Genomic DNA, 12,795 nt, shown 5'->3' with positions numbered 1-12,795 from the left:
GTCCATCTACTGATGAATGGATAAAGAAGAGGTGGTATGTGTATATAATAGAATTATTACTCAGTCATAAAAAAAAATGAAATCTTGCCATTTGCAATGAGTTGGATGGAGGTAGAGTGAGCTTAGAGTGTGCTAAGTGAAATAAGTCAGAGAAAAACAAGTGACGTATGATTTCACTCATGTATGGAATTTAAAAAACAAAACAGGGGTGCCCGAGTGGTTCAGTCGATTAAGCATCTGATTTTGGTGCAGGTCATGATCTCATAGTTCATGAGTTCAAGCAGCATGTCAGGCTCTGAGCAGTCAGCACTTGCTTCTGATTCTGTGTCTCCCTCTCTCTCTGCCCCTCCCGCATTCATGCTGTCTCTCTGTGTCTCTCAAAAATGAAAAAACATTAAAAAAAATTTTTTAAATGATCATACGGTAAAAAAGAGAAGCAAACTAGGAAACAGACACTTAACTATGGAGAACAAACTGATGGTTGCTGGAGGGGAGTGGGTGGCGGGATGGGGATTAAATAGTGCACTTGTCATGAGCACTGGGTATTGTATGTAAGTATTGAATCACTAAATTAATTGTACACCTCAGGGCGTCTGGGTGGCTCAGTAGGTTAAACATCTGACTCTGGATTTTGGCTCAGGTCATTATCTCAGGGATTATGGGATCGAGCCTCATATTGGGCTGTCAGCACAGAGCCTGCTTGGGATCTCTCTCTTGAGTCTCTCTGGGCCCCTCCCCCTACTTGCACTCTCTCTCTCTCTCTCTCAAAATAAATAAACAAACATTTAAATAATGTACACCTGAAACTAATTTATACTGTATGTTAACTAACTGGGATTTAAATAAAACTTTAAAAAAATGTCTCAAAGTATATGCATGTTTTTAAGCCTTTTGAAGAAAAATACCTTTAATCAGGAAGAAAAGATTAAGAATTCATCTGCTTGTACAATTATTAGGTATTTACACTTAGAGAAGTGTAGTGAAAAGCATACCAGATTAGAGCAGTAAGACCAAGGTTGAATTTTTGCCTTGTCCACTGACAAACTGTAAGACCTTGATTCATCACTCAACCCTTTTAGGTCTTGTTGTCATTTGAGTTGACAGTGAGTCAACAATATAGTTGTCCTTGAAGTTAAATTAGTTAGATCCACTCACAATAAATATGAACAGGAACAAACCTGGAGAACATCCATGAATATATAAATGGGACGAATGGGAACTCAAATACGAATGTAACTTAGTCACCAGACTTTCAGTGAAATTTCTTTAGGTCCTCTTTGGGCAAAGACATGTTGGTTGACCATAGCTGCACAAGAAATGGGTGGCAAGCTGCCAAACTGAAGGTGATCTCCCCCAGCCCTGCCCTGCCCAGGGAGTGGCAGCCTTGGCTAGGCAACCTCAAACATCATAGTGTCCTTGAAGGCACTATTTCTCTAGCGCATGAGATGGTCCCAAGCTCCCTTCACCAGGAAATGCTTGAAATCAACAAATTCCCCTGTACCATGCTTCATATATAGATTGCCTATAAGGAGACAATACACTAATATGTTGACTTGAGAATTCAATTCTCTGGACAGTTATGCTTTTCATTACAAAGTAGAAAATCAGTATACTGATTTTTATCAACCTCTTGATCACTGCAGATCTGCCATTGAAAGGTAAGTGCATTCCAAGGAAACTGAAGAATTCTAGTCTCTGAGATGGCAAGGCCAAGATGGATTCCCCAATATTCACCAAGGTCAGTGCCACTTTGGTGGAAGCCAATATGGGTGGGAAGCTTTCTTTAGACTCCGAAAAGTAATGGACAAAATCTTTTATTAGGCTTTCCATTTATTTAATAGACATCAATGAGTATCTAACTTCATATCCTGGAGGAGGTCACAGTCTTACCTCCAAAGAGAGACATAAACAGTATGATAATGATTACAAACAATAAGCAAAGTGCAAAAGTTTATAAACATCTAAATTACTGAGAACAGAGGAGATGATTAATCAAGGAAGTTTGAGAAAGATTCATGGAGGAAGTAATATTTATGCTACACAGGGAATGAATATAAGGATGTACCTAGCTGAAGGTGGGGTGAGGAGAGGCGAGCATTCCAGATAGTTGGAGCAGCATGTAGTAAGGCATGGAAATGAAAAGGGACATGGTATGCGTTAGGAATCATAACAAACTTAGCAGGACTAGAACAAAAAATACAGAATCAATGTAAAGGAACAAGGAGGTGGTGATGGGATTTAATGCTAGAAAGATAGTTTGGGACCAGCTTATAAAGGTCATTTTATGCTATTTAAAGGAGCTTGGATCATGCAGTCAAGATAGAGAAACACATGCTGGAAAATGAGATAAAGTCAGAGTTGATTGGATTTACTCCTAAAGATTTTTTTTTTTTAATGTTTTATTTATTTCTAGGAGAGAGAGAGAGAGACAGCATGAGCAGGGGAGGGTCAGAGAGAGAGGGAGTCACAGACTGAAACAGGCTCCAGGCTCTGAGCTGGCAGTCAGCACAGAGCCCGATGCGGGGCCCGAACCCACGAACTGCGAGATCATGACCTAAGCGAAAGTCAGACACTTAACCGACTAAGCCACCCAGGCGCCCCTCCTAAAGATTTTTTTAATTACTGGAAAGACATTAACCTGAAAGAGGAGACTTGGTGAAGCGCCACATGGCTCTGAAGTTGACTTTATCCTGTAGATCACGTTTTGTCAACAATTTTGTGGATAGAGAAAGTAACTTCATCAAACTGGCCAATGATGCAAGCCTGGAAAAAAAAAAGTTAAAATGTTGAATGATTGAATTAAAAATTTGAAAGACTACACTATCAACAATGGCCAAGGTATGGAAAGAGCCCAAATGTCCATCAATGGATGAATGGATAAAGAAGATGTGGTGTGTATATATATATACACACACACACACACACAATGGGGTATTACTCAGGAACCAAAAAGAATGAAATATTGCCATTTGCAACTATGTGGATGGAACTAGAGAGTATTGTCAGAGAAAGACAAATATCATATGACTTCACTCATATGAGGACCTTAAGATACAAAAGATGAACATAAGGGAAGGGAAGCAAAAATATATAAAAACGGGGGTGACAAAACATAAGAGACTCTTAAATATGGAGAACAAACAGAGGGTTGCTAGAGGGGTTGTGGGAGGGGGGATGGGCTAAATGGGAAAGGGGCATTAAGGAGCCTACTCCTGAAATCATTGTTGCACTATATGCTAATTAACTTGGATATAATTTCAAAAATAAATAAATTTTTTAAAAATTCTGAAAGATTAATTCAACTCTTCTAAAATATTTATTGAGCATCTATTATGTTTCAGGAAATTTTCTAAGTGCTGGGGATCCAGTTCTGAACATGTCAAAGTCCTTGGCTTCATGGAGTTTGTATTCTAGGGAGGAAGGTTCATGATAAACAAATATATAAGTATATAGTGTCATGCACTGACACCTGAATTGAAGGAAACTGGTACTTTGTAAAAGAGAATAAGGAGTAATAGCAGAGAGAGAAATTCTGGGGGAAGAGAGTTCCAGGCAGGGGAATAGCAAGTGCAAACGTCCTGAGATGGAAAGAAGGTTGACATGCAAGAAGGCTACAGTGGCTGCAGCTGACAAATGATGGGAAGAGTGATCAGAGATGAGAGCGGTAAGAAATGGAGTTAGACGGGAGTTGCCTCACAACTGTGGATCAGTGATTCCAGATAAACAAGATAGCATTGAACCACATGTATATTAAGCCATTCAAAAATAGTTGCATGGTATTAAGACAATAAAGATATAATAAGCTTTGGGTTCTATTTTGTGAAAATCAATTACACAAGGTAAAGATGAAGGAGATATATGCCATCAGCAGTTTATGTGAAAAAGATCTCAAGGCCTTGGTAGATCCACAAGCCAGTAGGAGCTTGCATGAAATGATGACCTTGACAGACACACATATCGATACCTAGCACAAACTTAGACTAGATTAACATCAACATACATCAGATAAGTAACAGGATAAACTAACATTCTTTTTACATACAATATTTAAAGTATTACATTTGATTTGGCATGATAAATTTTAAGAGAGCTATTAATTTAAAATATTTCCCATTATTCAATGACAAGGATGCTGAGACAAATTTTTTCAGCTTCCCATCTCATCATTTCTGAGCTCTGCTTATTTATGTTTTTATGTATATATGTATTTATGCCCAACGTGGGAGTCAAACTCACAGCCCTGAGATCAAGAGTAACACGCTCCACTAAGCCCACCAGGTGTCCCATGACCTCTGCTCATTTAAAGCTCTTAGATCTCAAGTGAGAAATGATCCCATGTGAACACAACAGTGGTTTTGCAGACTGGGAAGTGAAGGCTGTCATTTTGGGCTCTTCATGCCACTGAACCAAAGAGAAAGATGTGGGTTATTATACTGGTTCTGAGTATTGATTGCAGCTGTCAAGGGGGAAATGAGATTGGTGAGCACAGGGAGGACAGGAAGTCTTTAAGATTGAAATCCAGAGAACTAACATTCCATATCCAGTGATGAAGGTTAATGTGCAATTCCAGCACTAATAAAGACCACTGAGGACTCACACCCTTTAGGAATGAAGGTTTGGTCTCACAGGATCAGGGAAGGAAACCTAGAGAGCCGATGTGCTGGCCGAGGGCAAAGGGAACATGGAATGAGAGTGAAATTGCATCCTGGTGACAAATCACAGAAACAAAGACTATGCAGGCTTCCTTTGTTTTGTATGTATTTGTGTCTACTTACCACTTACTTATTTTCTCTCTCTTTTCTCCTATATTATATAAGAATTAATTGTTGGTGATGGTTACCTTTATTTTTAGAAACTTTAGGCAAAAGATACATTAAAATCACCTGGGGACAGATACAATGACTGATGAGATCCTGTACTTCCTCTTTTGAAAGAGTGACAGGACCTTCAATTATTTGAGGAATATTTGCATGTTATTGTTATTGTTACTGGAAATTGAAACATAAGATAGAAAGGTGAGAATAAATGCTGAATAGCCAAAGGGAAGGATTCATCTGTTCTTGCCCTTCTGCGCTTTCCTTTGTAGTTGAGAGAAAACTGCATCTCCTGGATGCCCTTGACAGCTAACTCCTCATTATAAAACATGGAAGAACTAGAGGAGCTTTTCTTTCTCTGCTTCTTATTGGACCCCTGGAAGAACATAGTTGCTGCACAGGTAGTGGCGGTCCACATTCCCGCTTTCCTCCATGGAAATGCATCAGCATTGCATGCATCAGCAGCAAGCTGTCCATGGCCTCAGCAGAACAGTGGTCACGGGCTCTTAGTCACACCTCTTCTTTCTCCTTCATGCATAACAGTGAAAATGGCTTCCTGTAGTTCTTAATCTCTGGATAGCTTCACATTTTCCTTTTTTCTCTCTTTTCTAGCCTTTCCAAGCCTTTGATAACCAACTCCCAGTATTAAATTCCATCTGTCTGAAATAACTAGTAGAGGTTCTAGTTCTCCATAAGGACAAACACTGATCTGATGAACCCATGTCCCAAGCTATACAAAGAAAACCATGGAGTAGATGGGGAGGAAAAGGATGGTCATTGACAAGCCAGGAAAAAATGGGGAGATCAGATAACAGGATGTCTTTATAAAGTCCGGGATAGCATATTGTGATTTCTGATGTGTAGCAGTTTCAGGTAGGAATGGAGCCCAGAGGGTATGGCCTTCGAAACAGGGGCTGAAGTAAAGTAGAGGCATAGCTTCACTGTGATTGATGAGATCCTTTAACTGTGATGCAGGGATGCTATTTGGGTCACTCAGATGGCATTGGAACAAGGACAAAGGATGCTGGGATATGACATAGAGAGAAAGATGAGAAATGTTAGATTATGTCTTCTAAAATATGCTAATAATTTTTTATTAGAGAAATACATTTTAATGACCAAGATAGAATATTAGAAATCATATGAATTATTTCCCCCTCTTCAAACTGCTAAACAAATGCGTAATGATTGCTCTGCCTCTCTTGTCTCAAGCCTTAGAGCAACTGGCAGTGACTTAATACAAACAGGCACACTTAACTTTGTAAGCATAAGGGAATCTTACATTTTCCTCCAGGGCACATAAAAATAATAAAAGTCACAGATTAATATTTGTCCTTGGCTGAAGTCGCTGCAGCCCTTTTTTTAAAAATCCTGTTACAAACATAAAATAAAAAGATATATCAGAAGATCCAATGTTTAATGGTCCAGCAGGTGCACTGTAATTAGCTAATACACTTTCAGAATGACATGAAATTATCATTAGTGAATAATGGGATTAAGAAGACTACCAGAAGTAATGTATACTTCACCCCAATGTGCTATCAGAATGACTTCATTTTACACTATATTTACGTATTAAATTCCTTAACCTCTCTTTTGCTGAAATCTTTGCAGTGATGGTACAGTTAATACTACCTGGCATTTCTCTTCCAGGAAACACAAAAATAGCACCAACACATTAATTTGGTATCAGGAGAACAAAATTTGTGGCAGTGTCATGCTCTTAAAAAGCCAGCACTAATGTATCTTTTAGCTGGATTTGCCTAGGAAGTGTTTTTATCATATTTACACCCCCTGTAACTTAAAACTTATGCCCACAAAACAGTCCCTCTAGGATAGAGCTCATTAGAATGGATATTTTACCCTGGAGTACACTTTGCTATTTCCCGTTATAATTAATGTATTGTGGGCCCCATTAGTATTGTTACATAGGCTTCATCTCTACCTGCTGGAGAAAAACATTGTATTCAGTCACACTTCCTCTGCACTGTGGCAAGTTTTATCTTCAGCTGATAACTACAGCTCCAAGTCTACTAAATTCAGCAGGTTAAAAGTCTTATGTGGGTTAAAAAGGGATAATGGGGCATAAGTCTAAGAATGGATAATTTATGGTTAAAAATTTCTCTCTCCAAAGATCTCTTAATTTTTTTTTTAATTTAACTGTAGGCTATTCCTTAAAGTGCTAATTTGTAAGGATAGAGCTTAAGGGTAATTTTTTAAAGATTTTACCAAAGTCTCAACGGGGAAAAACTGAGAGCTTTCCCCCTGAGATCAGGAACACAACAGGGATGTCCACTCTCACCACTGTTGTTTAACATAGTGCTGGAAGTCCTAGCATCAGCCATCAGGCAACAAAAGGAAATCAAAGGCATCAGAATTGGCAAAGAGGAAGTCAAACTTTCACTCTTCGCAGATGACATGATACTCTACATAGAAAACCCGACAGACTCCACCAGAAGCCTACTAGAACTGATCCAAGAATTCAGCCAAGTTGCAGGGTACAAAATCAACGTACAGAAATCGGTTGCATTTTTATACACCAATAATGAAGCAACAGAAAGAGAAATCAAGAAACTGATCCCATTCACAATTGCACAAAAAACCATAAAATACCTCGGAATAAACCTAACCAAGGATACAAGAGATCTGTATGATGAAAACTATAGAAAACTTATGAAGGAAATTGAAGAAGACACAAAGAAATGGAAAAACATTCCATGCTCATGGATAGGAAGAATAAATATAGTTAAGATGTCATTACTACCTAAAGCACTCTACACATTCAATGCAATTCCAATCAAAATTGCACCAGCATACTTCTCAAAACTAGAACAAACTATCCAAAAATTTGTATGGAACCACAAAAGACCCCGAATAGCCAAAGTAATACTGAAAAATAAAACCAAAACGGGAGGTATCACCATCCCAGACTTCAGCCTCTACTACAAAGCTGTCATCCTCAAGACAGTATGGTATTGGCACAAAAACAGACACATAGACCAATGGAACAGAATTGAGAACTCAGAAGTGGACCCAAAAGTATACAGCCAACTGATCTTTGACAAAGCAGGAAAGAATATCCAATGGAAAAAAGACAGCCTTTTTAACAGATGGTGTTGGGAGAACTGGACAGCAACATGCAGAAGAATGAAACTAGATCATTTTCTCACACCATGCACAAAAATCAACTCAAAATGGATAAAGGACCTGAACGTGAGACAGGAAACTATCAACACCCTAGAGGAGAAAGCAGGAAACAACCTCCTTGACCTCCACCGCAGCAACTTCTTACTTGACACATCCCCAAAAGCAAGGGAATCAAGAGCAAAAATAAACTGTTGGGACCTCATCAAGATTAAAAGCTTCTGCACAGCCAAGGAAACAACCCAGAAAATTAATAGGCAACCAACGGAATGGGAAAAGATAGTTGCAAATGACATATCAGATAAAGGGTTAATATCCAGAATCTATAAGGAACTCACCAAACTACACGCCCGAAAAACAAACAACCCAGTGAAGAAATGGGCAGAAGACATGAACAGACACTTCTCCAAAGAGGACATCCAGATGGCCAACAGACACATGAAACGATGCTCAGCATCCCTCCTCATCAGGGAAATACAAATCAAAACCACACTGAGATACCACCTCACGCCAGTCAGAGTGGCTAAAATGAGCAAATCAGAGAACTCTAGATGCTGGCGAGGATGTGGAGAAACGGGCACCCTCCTACACTGTTGGTGGGAATGTAAACTGGTACAGCCCCTCTGGAAAACAGTGTGGAGGTTCCTCAGGAAACTAACAATAGAACTCCCTTATGACCCAGCAATAGCACTGCTAGGAATTTACCCAAGGGATACAGAAATGCTGAGGCATAGGAGCACATGTACCCCAATGTTCATAGCAGCACTCTCCACAATAGCTAAAACATGGAAAGAGCCTAAGTGTCCATCAACAGATGAATGGATCAAGAAGATGTGGTTTATCTATACCATGGAATACTACATGGCAATGAGAAAGAATGAAATCTGGCCATGTGTAGCAACATGGATGGACCTTGAGGGTGTTATGCTGAGCGAAATAAGTCAGGCAGAGAAGGACAAATACCATATGTTTGCACGTATAGGAGGATTAGGAGGAACTTGACGGAGGAACAAGGGGGAGAAGAAGGGGGGAAATGGGGGAAAGGGAGAGAGGCAAACCATGAGAGACTCTTGAATGCTGACAAAAACTGAGGACTGATGGATGTGGGGGGGAGGGGGGGATGGGCATGGAGGAGGACACTTGTGGGGATGAGCACTGTTATGTGGAAACTAATTTGACAAACTATTTGTAAAAAAAAAAAAAAAAAAGATTTTACCAAAGTCAACTGTAATTACAAAGCATTGTGCGCTGTGATCTGTTCTCCACTCTTCTGTATTTTAGGTGGTCTGGTTTTTGCCATCTTGGATTGCTTCTTTAATTTTTTTTTAATATATATATTTTTTAATTTTATTATTTCTAGGAGAGAGACAGAGAGCGTGAGCAGGGGAGGGTCAGAGAGAGAGGGAGTCACAGACTGAAACAGGCTCCAGGCTCTGAGCTGGCAGTCAGCACAGAGCCTGACGCGGGGCTCGAACCCACGAACCGCGAGATCATGACCTAAGCGAAAGTCGGACGCTTAACCGACTAAGCCACCCAGGCGCCCCTGCTTCTTTAATTTGTTACTTTTTTCATTTTAATTACACTCCACACTCAATGTGGGGCTTGAGCTCATGACCTCGAGGTCAAGAATCATACACTCTACCCAATGAGCTAGCCAGGCGCCCCTTGGATTGCTGTTTTAGAAGTCCTTTCAAACCTTATTGTTAGGAGATACTAGACAGATCTATATGGGAGCTTCAGTCACCGAGGCTATAAGACAGAAATAATAAAGGGCAATGGAACAGAAATATTATTGGTGGTTGTTAGTTGTTACCAAGGGCACAGCTAGGCAAAGAGGCAAATGTAGACATGTCTAGAATATTTTTTTCCAACATAAAAATAGCTTTATTATTTTCTGGTAATAAAAATGATACATGCTCATTATACAAGTTTTAAATACATGAAAGTCAAAAGAAAGTAAAGATCACCCAAATACAATAGCCCAGAAAAAGACATCACTTTTGGCAAAGGTCTCTGTATGAAATATATATAATTTTAAAATATCCAGTGTTATAAATGGGCCCATATTAAACATATTATTCTGTATCCTGATTTTTCATTCAGTAATATTTCAGGGACAAATTTCCATAGCAATAAATACAATCTAAATAATCTTTAATGACAGTTGTATATAACTCAGTGGTATATATGTGATAGAATTTATTTAACCCATTTTCTGTTGAGGATATTTAGACCATTTCCAAAGTTTTAATATAATGAACATCATAAAGTACATCTTTGCCCTCATGTTTACATACTTGTGTATTCTTTAGGACAAATTCTAAACCAAATGCTGGGTAAAAGTGTATAGGTAAAATTTTTGATATACATTGCCAAAATTGATACATACTGTCATCTAGAAAAGGTGTACCAGATTTCACCCCTGCCAACAGTGAACAAGAATGTCCCCTTGCTCATATTTTGTCAAATACTTTGATATTTGCCAACCTGGGATACAATTAATACAAATACATCTAAGCAAATGAATGATGGTATTTTGGATATTAGAAAGATGCACTGGGCACCTGGCTGGCTCAGTCAAAAAAGCATGTGGCTCTTTTTTTTTTATTATTTTTTATTTTATTTATTTTTGAAACAGTGTGAGTTGGGGAGGGCCAGAGAGAAAGGAGCAGAGACAGGATCTGAATATAAATACAAAAAATTAACACATATATTATTACTGTTTTTATTTTCAAATAGGATATACCTTTAAAGATTTTTAAGTTTTTTTTTTTTTAATTTTTGAGAGCGAGAGCGCGTGTGTGCATGTGCGCACAATCAGGGAAGAGGCAGAGAGAGGGAGAGAGTAGGCTCTGTTAGGGCAGAGCCCAATGCAGGGATCAAACCCCACAACCATGAGATCACGACCTGAGCCAAAACCAAGAGTCAGAAACTCAAATGACTGAGCCACCCAGGGGCCCCAGGAATACCTAATTTTTAAGTCACCCCTTTTCAAAGCAGATATTTCCTGGATTTGAATAAAGAGTTTTGTCCATACTCCAATAGCAGAGTGATCTGGGATAAGAGTCAACTTATATCAACTTTCTTGATATCATTTTCCTTGATATTAGAGTAACAGAACCCAGCTCAGTAGGCATTCAAAGTGTAAGTGATGCCTCAATGTTAACTGAGTCTGAATCTCCTGCAAGTAAGTTCTTTCTATTTGCTTACTCTCCATTGCAATCAATGCTGGTCTATAAGAAATTTTAAAATTAAGAAGCCAATAAAAAAACTTTGGAAATATTCCCTTGCTATTTATAGAGAAAGCCACAAAGTTTTCAGTGAGACAGATGACATCAATAAGAAGGCTCTAAAGTGAAGGTTTGGTAGGCAATGTAGATCTTTGGAATTAAAATGACTTCCAAGAACATACTTTCATGTCAAGTTCAATGGACCATCAAATATATACAAATAGTTTGACAGAAAGATGGAAACAAAATACCACAAATATCAGTTTACCCCCTGTCAAATGTTGCTTTATTGCTGCTTAGAAATGGTTTGGGAGGGGCGCCTGGGTGGCTTAGTCGGTTAAGCGTCCGACTTTTGCTTTGGTCATGATCTCGCTGTTTGTGGGTTCTAGCCCTGCTTCTGGCTCTGTGCTGACTGTCTGCTCAGAGCCTGGAGCCTGTTTCAGAGTCTGTCACTCCCTCTCTCTCTGACCCTCCCCTGCTCACGCTGTCTCTCTCTCCTAGAAATAAATAAAAATATTAAAAAAAAAAAAGAAATGGTTTGGGAATATTTTCCACTATGAATCAAATCTATAAGCAATGTATACACAATGTCTAATTCCTCTTTTCAAAGACACCTCAGATTTAATATTTAACATTAATACCTTTTATCTGAAAATAGTGGGATGGAACCATCTAAGCAAATGAATGATGGGAGTATGGATATTAGAAAGATCCACTTTAGGGACACCTGGCTGGCTCAGTCGAAAGAGCATGTGACTCTTTATTTTTTATTTTTTTATTTTTGAAAAAGTGTGAGTCGGGGAGGGTCAGAAAGAGAGGGGCAGAGACAGAGGATCCGAAGTGGGCTCTGCATTGTCAGCAGAGAGCCCGATCTGGGGCTAGAACTCACAGACTGCAAGATCATGACCTGAGCCAAAGCTGGTCATCACCTCAACCAACTGAGTCACCCAGGTGCCCCATGAAGAGCGTGCAACTCTTGATCTCAAGATTATGAGTTCAAGCCCCACAGTAATGTAGAGATTACTTAAATAAATAAAACTTTAGAAAAAGAAAAGAAAAGAAAGATGCACTTTGGGTGTGATACCAATTATTTTGAAGATAGTTTAATGGACTATTTGGTTCACTGATTTTATAAATATTTATTGGGCCATATTATGTACCAGGTACCATACTAGTTGTAAGAGACACAGAAATGATCAGGATATAGCCCCTGTCCTCAAGGAAGTTTCAGTTTTGTGGAGAAGAGAGAAATCAACAGACAATTACATTATGAAGTGATAGGGAAGCGAGGTGTGTGTAGGTGCTTCAGAGTCCTTAGAAGCAGTCAGTTGAAGGTGCCATTGGTAGCTAGATGAATGTCCTGAAGAAACCTTGGGTCAGGAGAAGAATAGGGTCTGTCATGACTGCCCAAAAGCATGCCATAGACTGCCTCGTGCACATAATAGCAAAGCAACCAGCTACCATGGAGACATCAGCTGTACAACAGGATAAGGTGAAACCTCTGTGAAGACCTATGGAAGAGCTGGCAGAGAAGCCGGAGTCTCAGTCCAGGCCACACTCAGAGGTGGCTCAGTGAGGCTGGTCTCCTGGAGAGCCACCAGTTAGCA

General features: G+C 39.3%; 1 protein-coding gene across 1 annotated transcript in view; it reads right to left on the bottom strand.

The window, feature by feature from the left end:
• Positions 1 to 2,591: 2,591 nt before the first annotated feature.
• Positions 2,592 to 12,795, bottom strand: part of IRAK3 (interleukin 1 receptor associated kinase 3) — a 48,867-nt gene continuing 38,663 nt past the window's right edge. The window contains exon 12 of the mRNA XM_039234292.1: positions 2,592 to 2,763. The gene's annotated coding sequence lies outside the window, so the exon portion shown is untranslated. The remainder of the gene's footprint in view (positions 2,764 to 12,795) is intronic.

This window comes from Hyaena hyaena, unplaced genomic scaffold (assembly GCF_003009895.1).
Source record: "Hyaena hyaena isolate Hyena2069 unplaced genomic scaffold, ASM300989v1 scaffold_87, whole genome shotgun sequence".
NCBI classification, from domain to species: domain Eukaryota; kingdom Metazoa; phylum Chordata; class Mammalia; order Carnivora; family Hyaenidae; genus Hyaena; species Hyaena hyaena.
This window is presented reverse-complemented; position numbering and strand designations above follow the sequence as displayed.